The sequence below is a fragment of the Cyprinus carpio genome, chromosome A3, assembly GCF_018340385.1.
Source record: "Cyprinus carpio isolate SPL01 chromosome A3, ASM1834038v1, whole genome shotgun sequence".
Classification (NCBI taxonomy): Eukaryota; Metazoa; Chordata; class Actinopteri; order Cypriniformes; family Cyprinidae; genus Cyprinus; species Cyprinus carpio.
The window spans coordinates 10,542,331-10,552,611 of NC_056574.1; the positions used below are offsets into that span (position 1 = coordinate 10,542,331).

General features: G+C 37.5%; 1 pseudogene; it reads left to right on the forward strand.

Moving 5' to 3' along the window:
- The first annotated feature begins 6,784 nt into the window (after positions 1–6,784).
- LOC122134313 lies at positions 6,785–9,754 on the forward strand (annotated as a pseudogene).
- The last annotated feature ends 527 nt before the right edge of the window (positions 9,755–10,281 follow it).

Below are 10,281 nucleotides of genomic sequence, written 5' to 3' on the forward strand. Positions count from 1 at the left end.
GTTCTTAAAAGTAATAGGATGTGAAGGTTCTTTGGTACATTAGTAAAGCTATATTTATGTAGCAATGTTTTAACAGCATTTACAAAGCTAATATTTACAGAATAATATAAGCTGTAAATAAAGACAATAAAATTGCATTAAACACATAGAATACCAATAAAAATTTGGATAGAAGAGAATATAATTGTTTGGAAAAACACCATTTGAGTTTGGAACAACACAAAACATGAATGACAGAATTTGTCAAACTATTTTTTTTTTTTTTATTTTTTTTTTTACATATTGTTGGAGAGGAAGTCTTGAGGTTTTAACAGTCTGTGTCTTTAACCGTCTGTCATCATTCAGTCAGTATGGAGCTTAATCAACTTCCTCTTGTTCTCTCTGAGTAATTTTCTCTTAATGCATTCAACTTAATTGCTATTGTATTATGAAAAGGATCCAGTGATTATAGTGTTCCTGTCTTTTTTTATTATTATTAGTTTAACCATGGTATTTGTAGTAAAACTGTGGCTATACAAATGGTAATTAATACGAAAAAAAAAAAAAAAACATGGTTACTACAGTTTTACTATGATAAAACCATGGTTAATTTTCATAAGGGTTGTGAGCGGGTTCATTGACGTGAAACACTTTTGAAACAGGAGGGGTTACTGGAATAAGGAGCTGTTAATTATTGCCTTCTGATGCTTTTTGACTATATTTATAATGTGGAATTCCTTATGATTTCCATTCAGGCCTGGATTAGGAAAAAAACATAGGGCTCTGGGGCTATAGCAAACAGTAGCCTGTCTTGGTTTCACAATGTTGTTTTTTTCTTGATTTTTCCCCCTTAAATCTACAACACACAGAGATACATGGAGTATGCATACTAAATATTTCAGGGCAGGCTTCAAAATATTATAAACATAAATTCATTAACGCCACATATACGAGGTCAAAGCAAACAGGTTTGCTTGGGCTAAAATTCAGCCCATCTGGCCCACATGTTTTACCATGAATGTTTTGCTGGGTTTAGGGCCTTTACATTGTAATAAATAAATAATTTCTTAGTAAATAAAGGGACAGAAACAAAAAAATAAATAATAATAGTTCCCTTTCAGTTAGTCACTTCAATATTGTGTCGAAGCTTCAACACTAGGGTTCGCACTTGGGAGCCCAGACACCTCTGACATCATTGAGAAAACCCATGCTGAAGCAGATTTTGTGGATGGTTTCAGTCCTTCTTGTGTGGAAATGGCTATTGGCACGTTTCGCTCGCAGCTTGCATTCTTTTTTAAAAATACCGCAAGTAACCTCAGCTGCTTCCCATCCTGGTCCTTCTAATTCCGGGTATGAGGCCTCAAGCACACAGAGTTTCAGATTGTCTGAACAGCTCTTTGTCTGCTTGGAGGACAGCAGAAGATGGATGCAGAGAATCTCTCACTGGTTTGTGGATGTGATTCTCATGGCTTATCAGGCCAGAGGCTTACCATGCCCTTTGGGAGTGAGAGCACACTTGACTAGGGGCATTTCTGCTTCGTCAGCTTTGGCAAATGGTGCCTCACAAGAAGACAATTGTAGAGCTGCAGGTTGGGCTGCACCTAATACATTCACCAGATGCTACAATCTGATAATGGAACTAGTATCTTTAGGATTCTGGATGCTACCACCTGAATTCAGATGCCTTTTACATTTTAGAATACATTATCTTCTTGTCGATCCACCAGTTCACATTTACAACTCTGCATGTTTGCTGCATAAAAACGTGTTCATTTTCACATTGCTCTGAACAAAAACATCAGACAGGCTGATTGAAATTGCAAATCTAATTTCTGACAGCAGGAGGTGCTTTTGGAATGGCAGAACTATAGGAGTTTCCCCGGTAACAGCTGTAAACAAAGCAGGCAGCACCTGACCTAGAAACATGCAGCTCATGTTTATTTAATGAAATCATTGCCTTTTTAAGTTTAATCATCACATTCAGCCATATCGCGATTCTTGTCTTTCTGTCCCCTGAAATCATAAGACTTTCTTGTACCATTTAAGACTTTTTATGGCCTTACATTTAAGACTTTTTAAGGACCCATCAACCTCCTAATTTTTGAGAATGCCATTGTTTTCCACTGACTGAAAGTTTCATTTGTATGCGCGCCACTCCTTCACTGCATGTACCGAGCTTACCTTGATGTGCTTGATATAAATTTGATATAAATCAGATTCAGACCAGAGTCCGCCAGTCGGTGATCCCTTTAGCGCATATCCCCTCCCTGAGGTGATAATGTGCGCTTGCTGAGTTCAGTTTAGTTCCTTTTATGAACACTGGACTAGGGGTTGACCGATTATCGACCTGGCTGATTATCTGTGCCGGGATTAATCATATTTATGGTTATCAGTATCGGTCATTTTCAAAACCGATTTGCAGATAAAATTATTTAATTTTTAAATGCACTATTTGGGAGTCACGAGTCCATCCAATCAACGCGGAAGGCTGAAGGCACTGAAAGTTTTGCACTCTCACACCTGAAAGCACTTGCTGACTGAAGCTGCTTCAGTGATCATCAGTTGTCTCTCAAAGGTAAGGCAGCTGCAGACGTTGTTGAAGTTGCAATAAATCATAATCCATTACACTGAAGTTGCAAAACACCTTAATATAATCTATTTATGATGACAAGCACCCCTGTTCCCAGTTATACAGAGAATTCCTGGTTACCGTTCGTCATTGCAGTGAATCAATGCCACTAAGAACAGTGACAGCTGATATGAAAGTGAAAGTCATGACATTTGCCAAATATGGTAACCCATACTCGGAATTGGTGCTCTGCATTTAACCCATCCAAGTGCACACACACAGCAGTGAGAAGTGAACACATCATGAACACACACCCGGAGCAGTGGGCAGCTATATATCCAGCGCCCGGAGAGCAACTGGGGGTTCAGTGCTTTGCTCAAGGGCACTTCAGGTATTGAGGGTGGAAGAGAGTGCTGTTCACTCACTCCCCACCCACATACAACACCTGCCAGCACCGAGACTCAAACCTGCCACCTTCTGATTACCAGTCCAATTCTCTAACCATTAGGCCACAGCTGCCTCCTAATACACATCAACTGAGTTGAAACAGTGTTTATAGTTGTGAAACACATGAATGGTGTTCATAGTTTTGAGAAATCCTTTGTCATTATATGTTGATAAAATTTGGTGACATATTAATATAATGGATTTTAATATGTAAGCAGCTGAGAAAACTGTAATAATGTTAGAGATTTATGAAAAACATTTAATTTCAAGCATGAACAACAGAACCATTTACAATTAGTAAGCATTTCATTGTGTTAAGTGTTAGTAACATTCCCATTTTGCATTAAACATAAATAAAAAAAAAACATCTGAAGGCTATAGTCTGAGCTTCTTTCTCTTCACTCTGTGGTTTATAATGCAGCACCAGTTATGTGCTAATGCTTATTTTGTACTTCCTCTCTGTCATATATTGACTCATGTCCGATGTGGCCTACACCTTTCTCTTTCCTGAGAAAAAAATCTAATGATAGTCTGTGTTCTTAGAATTATTATTGTTTCTTTTTTTGTCTGTTGCTATTCAGAGTGTGAAAAATAACAACCAGTGTAGTCTGATTCCTGAAAGAATAACTCGAATGATAAAATCCTGTTCTTTTTTGTGCAAACAGTTAAGAATCAATAGGAGTGATACTGAAATAAGGCTCTCTGAACTGCTAATTAATGAACTCGGATGACCTCAGTACACTAAAAAAATAATAATAATAATAATTCATTACCCTTACTTAATTAAATTGAAGAAAGTTTTTACACACAATGTAATGTAGTTCATTCAAAATAAATCTGTTGAGTTGGGTCAATACAATTTAGTCGGTTTAATTTTGGGACCAAATATTTTTTTCATTAATTTAGTGAAGTTTAATTAATTGTGTTATCTTTATACAATACAATACATACAATAAACAAACAAGAAAGTACCAGCTAGTGCGCACTGAGTGCCCACTGCCTAAGCAGGCATAATGGTAAACACATTTCAAAAACGTTACATAAACTCTCTTCTATATGTCCAACATAACTGAGCATTAAACACTAACATGTCTTTCCCTTTACTGAAAAAATACTTGAAAATAAAACTTAATCCCTAAGTTTACTCTCCTAATGCAGATTTTGCAAAGCATGATGGGAACTATAGATCGACAGCCCAGTTAGTTTTGCTTTGCAATGATTTGTATTGTAAAAAGTGCTATACAAATATACTTGAATATACATCAACAAAAATGATTCATGTAGGTTTAACACAAATTAAGTAAACTTAGTTTACACAGTTTACACAAGTTATATAAAATGTTCAAAAATCATGTTATTTTAGCTCATTTCAATTAATTAAACTAAACAAGAGGCATTTTCTCTTTTTTATCATCACTATAATATTGTTGCAGTGAATGTACATTGTAATGGTCTACTTTAAGTGTGTGTTATGTGAAAATGACAATAAAAGATATATGACCTTTTGCGAGAATCTAACAGATTTCTGAACAGAGTAAAATAAGCATTGCATTTCTTTTTTCCCAAAAAGTTTCTTCCTCCAAATAACTAAAAGAATTATTATTTAAAATAAGGAGACAAATTTATTCAGAGGAACCCAAAACAGAATTGTTAAATTTCATGATTCCCATCCTTTGTCCTGGTGTATGTATGAATATTAAACTGTGTTCGCATGAACAGATATTTTTAAGCACAGAAACCTGATAGAATAGAAATAGACAGAGATGAGCTCATAGTTGTGGTTTGGTTTGTTCTATTTCAGTTCAGTGGCATTAACCGGTGTGAGAAGAGCAGCAGTTGTTCACTAGTTTCTGCTTCTTCCATTAAGTAACGAATGTAGAACGTACCAACGTATGTTAAAGAGCCATCAAAATATTGATTAATTTTTTCTATAACTTGCAGGGGGAAGTCGTGGCCTAACGGTTAAAGTGTTGGACTTGCAATCAAAGGGTTGCAATTTCAAGTCTCGGGCCGGCAGGAATTGTAGGTGGGGGGAGTGAATGTACAGCGCTCTCTCCACCTTCAATACCACGACTGAGGTGCCCTTGAGCAAGGCACTGAACCCCCAACTGCTCCCCGGGCGCCGCAGCATAAATGGCTGCCCACTGCTCCGGGTGTGTGTGTTCACGGTGTGTGTGTGTTCACTGCTGTGTGTGTGCACTTTGGATGAGTTAAAAGCAGAGCATGAATTCCGAGTATGGGTCACCATACTTGGCTGTCACTTTCACTTTCATGTTAGTCAGTGTGATAGTTTCTGAAAACATGTAATAAGATTATTAAAAGATCTTCTATAACACATGAGGTACATTTGCATGTCTTTAATCTGTCATGATGTTCCTAAATAGCTGACTGCAGGTTTCAGGAAGTCTTTAGGCTTTAACAGTCTGTGTCTTTAACTGTCTGTCATCATTCGGTCAGTATGGAGCTCAGCCAACTTCCTCTTGTGCTCTGTGAGTATTATTTTCACTGTATGTATTTTAGTGGATGATAAATGCTCTTATATGATCATGTGATTCAGTGTTCCTCATTTTTCCCCTTTCCTGCTGCTTTCAGAGTTTCAAATCCAGCCCTAGTCCATGATATGTCTAGTCCTTGTTGCTTTAATTAGATGTTCAATAGTACTTTACATGTAGTAAGAATGAATTGTTAGTCCTCTCCTTTTTTTTTAGACTGTTAACTTTAAATTTGTTGACCAGTTCTCTCTGCTTTGTCAAAATACATAAAATATAAATCAGATGTGATAATGTTTATCTGGACACATACATATGGAGTCCTCAACAAAACGAACTAGAATATGAAACAGTTAAGCCTGAAATGGTGTTTGACAAGCAAGGGAGGAAGATATACCTTCATAATATGTCTGATGTATAATACACAGTTGATCAGCTCAGTGACCACACTGTAATGACTTTTTCTCTTTGTGTTTTAGTGCTGATTTTAAACATCCACTCTGGAAACACTGAAGGTGACTGAATTTGATTCAAAAAAGTATTTTGAAATTTAAATGCATGAGGTTCAGAGGTACTCCAAAATTGTGGTTGTGGTTTTCAATGATCTAATGACATTTTGACAACAAATTTTAAAATTAATCATATGAGTGCTAAGAATTTTAGGGGTCAAACACCAAGCCCCTTTTTACTTTTGCTTACAACTCTGAACGCATTGGTCTGAAGATGATTTAAATTACTTACGTCTCAGTCATTGAATATTGTAAAAAATATTGTAAATTTTTTTCTTCTCATTTTATATTCTAACAAAATTGGTTCTTATTATTGTGGGGTAGTTGTGGCCTAATGGTTAGAGAGTCTCGGGCCGGCAATACCACGACTGAGGTGTCCTTGAGCAAGGCACTGAACCCCCAACTGCTCCCCGGCCACCGCAGCATAAATGGCTGAGGAATGATACGGGCGGGTGTTAAATGATGTGTGTGTGCACTTTGGATGGGTTAAATGCAGAGCACGAATTCTGAGTATGAGTCACCATACTTGGCTGTATGTCACATCACTTATTGTCAAACCAAGTCTCAAAAATTGTCTGGATTTCTGGAAAATTAAACTTTGTAGGCCTCATTAATTATTTGCTTAGTGACCGCGCCACCTTCAGGTCAGAAATGATGCTAAATTATTTATTTACATATTTTATTGTTGACCTCTTTGCCATTTAGAATGTTATTGCTGCTGTATCTGCACAACACTTTTTTTAATGTTGTGTCTCTTTGACTGCTGGTATAGATGTTAATGGTGTGGCAAAATGGGTCAGTATCTGTGCTATTAACTCAAACTTTATGGGATTGAACCTCACCTAGGATGGTCTTAAAGTAACATCTTGGTTGTCATTTAACTCTTTGCATTGTGCTGAGTGAATATTGGCATCACTGTCACTGTACAAAAGCTGTCACTGGAGCAGTATCTTTTCAAAAGGTACACATTTAGGTAGTAATATGTACACTTTAGGTGTACTTTTAGGGTACAAATATGGTACCAAGATGTGTACATTTTGAAAAGGTACTGCCCCAATGATTTACCAGTGAGAGGATGAGATCTTCTGCTGAAACACCTTCACAGCTCATGCTACTAATTATTTTATACTGACAGATATTCCCACACCAACTCTGACTGTGCTGCCACAGAGTTCATTGTTCACTGGAGACTCAGTTACTCTGAGATGTGAAGTGGATCAGTCATGGGATGGATGGGAGTTTCTCTGGAGTAAAAACTCAAACACTGAATCTACTGAAGCTGCAACTAAACAATTGATTCAGTGAAAGTCTCTGATGGAGGAGAGTACAGGTGCAGAGCACGAAGAGGAGGACATTAGACACATTACAGTGAACCAGTAACAGTGACAATATACGGCAAGTATTTTTTCTCATATAATAAACTGCTCTGAGAACACAATAGCCGCGTTTCCACTGTCGGGCCAAAAGTGGGCGTGCTAGTGCGTGCCAGGGCCAGTTGCGTTTCTGCTGTCACTTCCAGTGCTTAATCGTGCCTCGTTGGTGCTTCCTCGGGGCCAACGGCCCGGGTTTTTTGGCCCGACGAAAACCATGTGCCAAAGCGGGTCAGCGGGGGCTAGAGGAGTGGTTACATTGATGTGACATTGATGGTGAAGGAGTCACTAGCTGGCAGTACAGCTGGTATAAATACAGTTCAAACAGTGTTTTCAGTGAACTACAGGAACACACATTCAGTCCTGTTACTGAGTCTGATGCAGGTAAATACTCCTGTTATGGAGCAGAGAGAGGAGGATCACGGAGATCAAACATCAGTGATGCAGTTACACTGAAAGTATCAGGTGAGTTTGATCATCTCTTCACATACACACACAAGTTTAACATGTTATTTGTAATAGAATGATGATTAGTTATGTCTGCAGGTATGATGTAACGTGATGACGTTTATAGTGGGGGACGTTGTGGGAAGTGTGTGTGTGTGTGTGTGTCTGTCACTACTGCTGAAGAGTTGTTAAAAGGAGTTTGCTGAAAGACACAGTAAAATGTTCAGAGAACATAATCAATCCTGGACATTGTATTCTTTGCACCATACAACGGTTTATTGCATTATTAATTAGTGATTTCTCTATTTTAGACAGACCCCAGACAGTTTTAAGTGTTTCTCCACAGAAGTGGTTGACTGAAGGAGATCTAGTGTCTCTGATCTGTGAGGTTAACAGCTCCTCTACAGGCTGGACATTCAGCTGGTACACTCTAACTGCTTCATCAAGTAAGATATAATGTGCTTCATGTGATAACTAAATAAAGTGGTTTTATTAAAAATATTATTGAGATTAAAAGTATTGAATCAATCTGAATACATCATTTTACAGTGAAAGCTATTTAATAAGGTGCATATAGAATTAATTTCTTTTGTGAACATCTGCACATTTTCACTTTTTTTTTTTTTTACAGACTACAACAATTATTATTAGCTGCTCTCAGACAGCAGTTCTGCTGCTGTAAAACACACAGGAGTTTATGTGTGCAGAGCAGAGAGAGGAGAACCAGCCTATAACACAACCATCAGCAACAGACAGCCAGTATGGGTCACTGGTGAGTTCAAACTGAACTTAAATGTTTGGTTAATCTTTAATAAAGAGAATTTTCTAAATTCTCAAACATTTTCAAATTGTAGCTGTAATTGTCTTCTCAGGTGTTTCTCCTCTAGTCTCTCTGATCATCAGTCCCAGCAGAACTCAACACTTCACATCTGTCTCTCTCTCTCTGAGCTGTGAGGACCAGAGTAACTCTGATAGATGGAGAGTGAGAAGATACACAGAGAGTGAACAGTGGGAAGATTGTTCATCACGCTGGGCATCACAAACAGGATCTACATGTACAATCAGCTCCACCATCACATCAGACACTGGAGTGTACTGGTGTCAGTCTGAATCTGGAGAGAACTATCATCCTGTTAATATCACTGTACACTGTGAGTCTGTGTTTCTGCATTTATTCATTTCACTGGCATTTTTCAATCAATGCATAAAGCAGGTTGATTAAAAAAGTGCAGGAAGCATCAGTGGGCAAAAAACACTTTGTGTGTGTGTGTGTGTGTGTGTGTGTGTGTGTGTGTGTGTGTGTGTGTGTGTGTGTGTGTGTGTGTGTGCATGCGTTTTTTTTTAGTTCTAGTTGTGAGGACCAAATGTCCCCACAAGGATAGTAAAACCTAAAATTTCTGACTTTGTGAGGACCATTCGCCATTTATTTCTAATAAATTATTAAAAATACTAAATGATGTTTATATTAAAATGTAAAAATGCAAAAGGGTTTCTGTAAGGGGTAGGTTTAGGGTGAGGGGATAGAAAATATTGTTAGGTCAGTATAAAAACAATAGAAGTCTATGAAAATCCTCACAAGTATAGTAAAACAAATGTGTGTGTGTGTGTTACCATATTGTTCCTATACTGAAATCTTACTATTTACACTCAGTTCATGTTTCCTCTGTTTCTGTAGTTGGTGTGATTCTGGAGAGTCCTGTTCATCTTGTGACTGAAGGAGATACTCTGACTCTACACTGTTTATATCAAAATACAACCTTAGTTCTCAGAGCTGATTTCTATAAAGATGGATCCCTCATCCAGAATCAAACTACAGAGATGATCATCTCTAATGTCTCAAAGTCACATGAGGGTTTTTACTACTGCAAACACTCAGAGAGAGGAGAATCACCCAAGAGCTGGATCTCAGTCAGAAGTGAGAGTCGATAGAAACTGTGAGCTGATTTATTTCTTCTTATGCTCTCGTTCAGATACAGTACATGATAAAGTGCTTGTGTGTCTGTTTTTCAGCGTCTCATTCAGAATCGCAGATCTCTGTCCTCCACACACTCAGTTCTGTACTGGCAGTTTGTCCATATCTGCTAGTGACAGTCGTGCTGATTTTCAAATGCTGCAGAATGAGAGATGAAATGTCTGTCTGATTTATTCGAAATCTTGCATATCAAATACAAATATTCCATCATCAAATTTGTTGTCTGTCTGTTTTTATTCAAATTTGCTTAGAAATCATTATATTTAAAAGATCATAGTACTTCATAAAGGCTATAAACACAAAGAAAAATAAATGGTCATAATACTGTTTCTGTGTATTGAACAGCTACATCTGTTGAAAAGGACAAACTCCAGTCTTATGTTAATCTGTTGTGACTGTGAGAGATTCCAGGATGATTTTTTTCTTCAATATCCTATTCACAAGCTCATAAGCTTATCTTTAATTACTGTTATATATCAGCATATTTCAGTAGCTTATC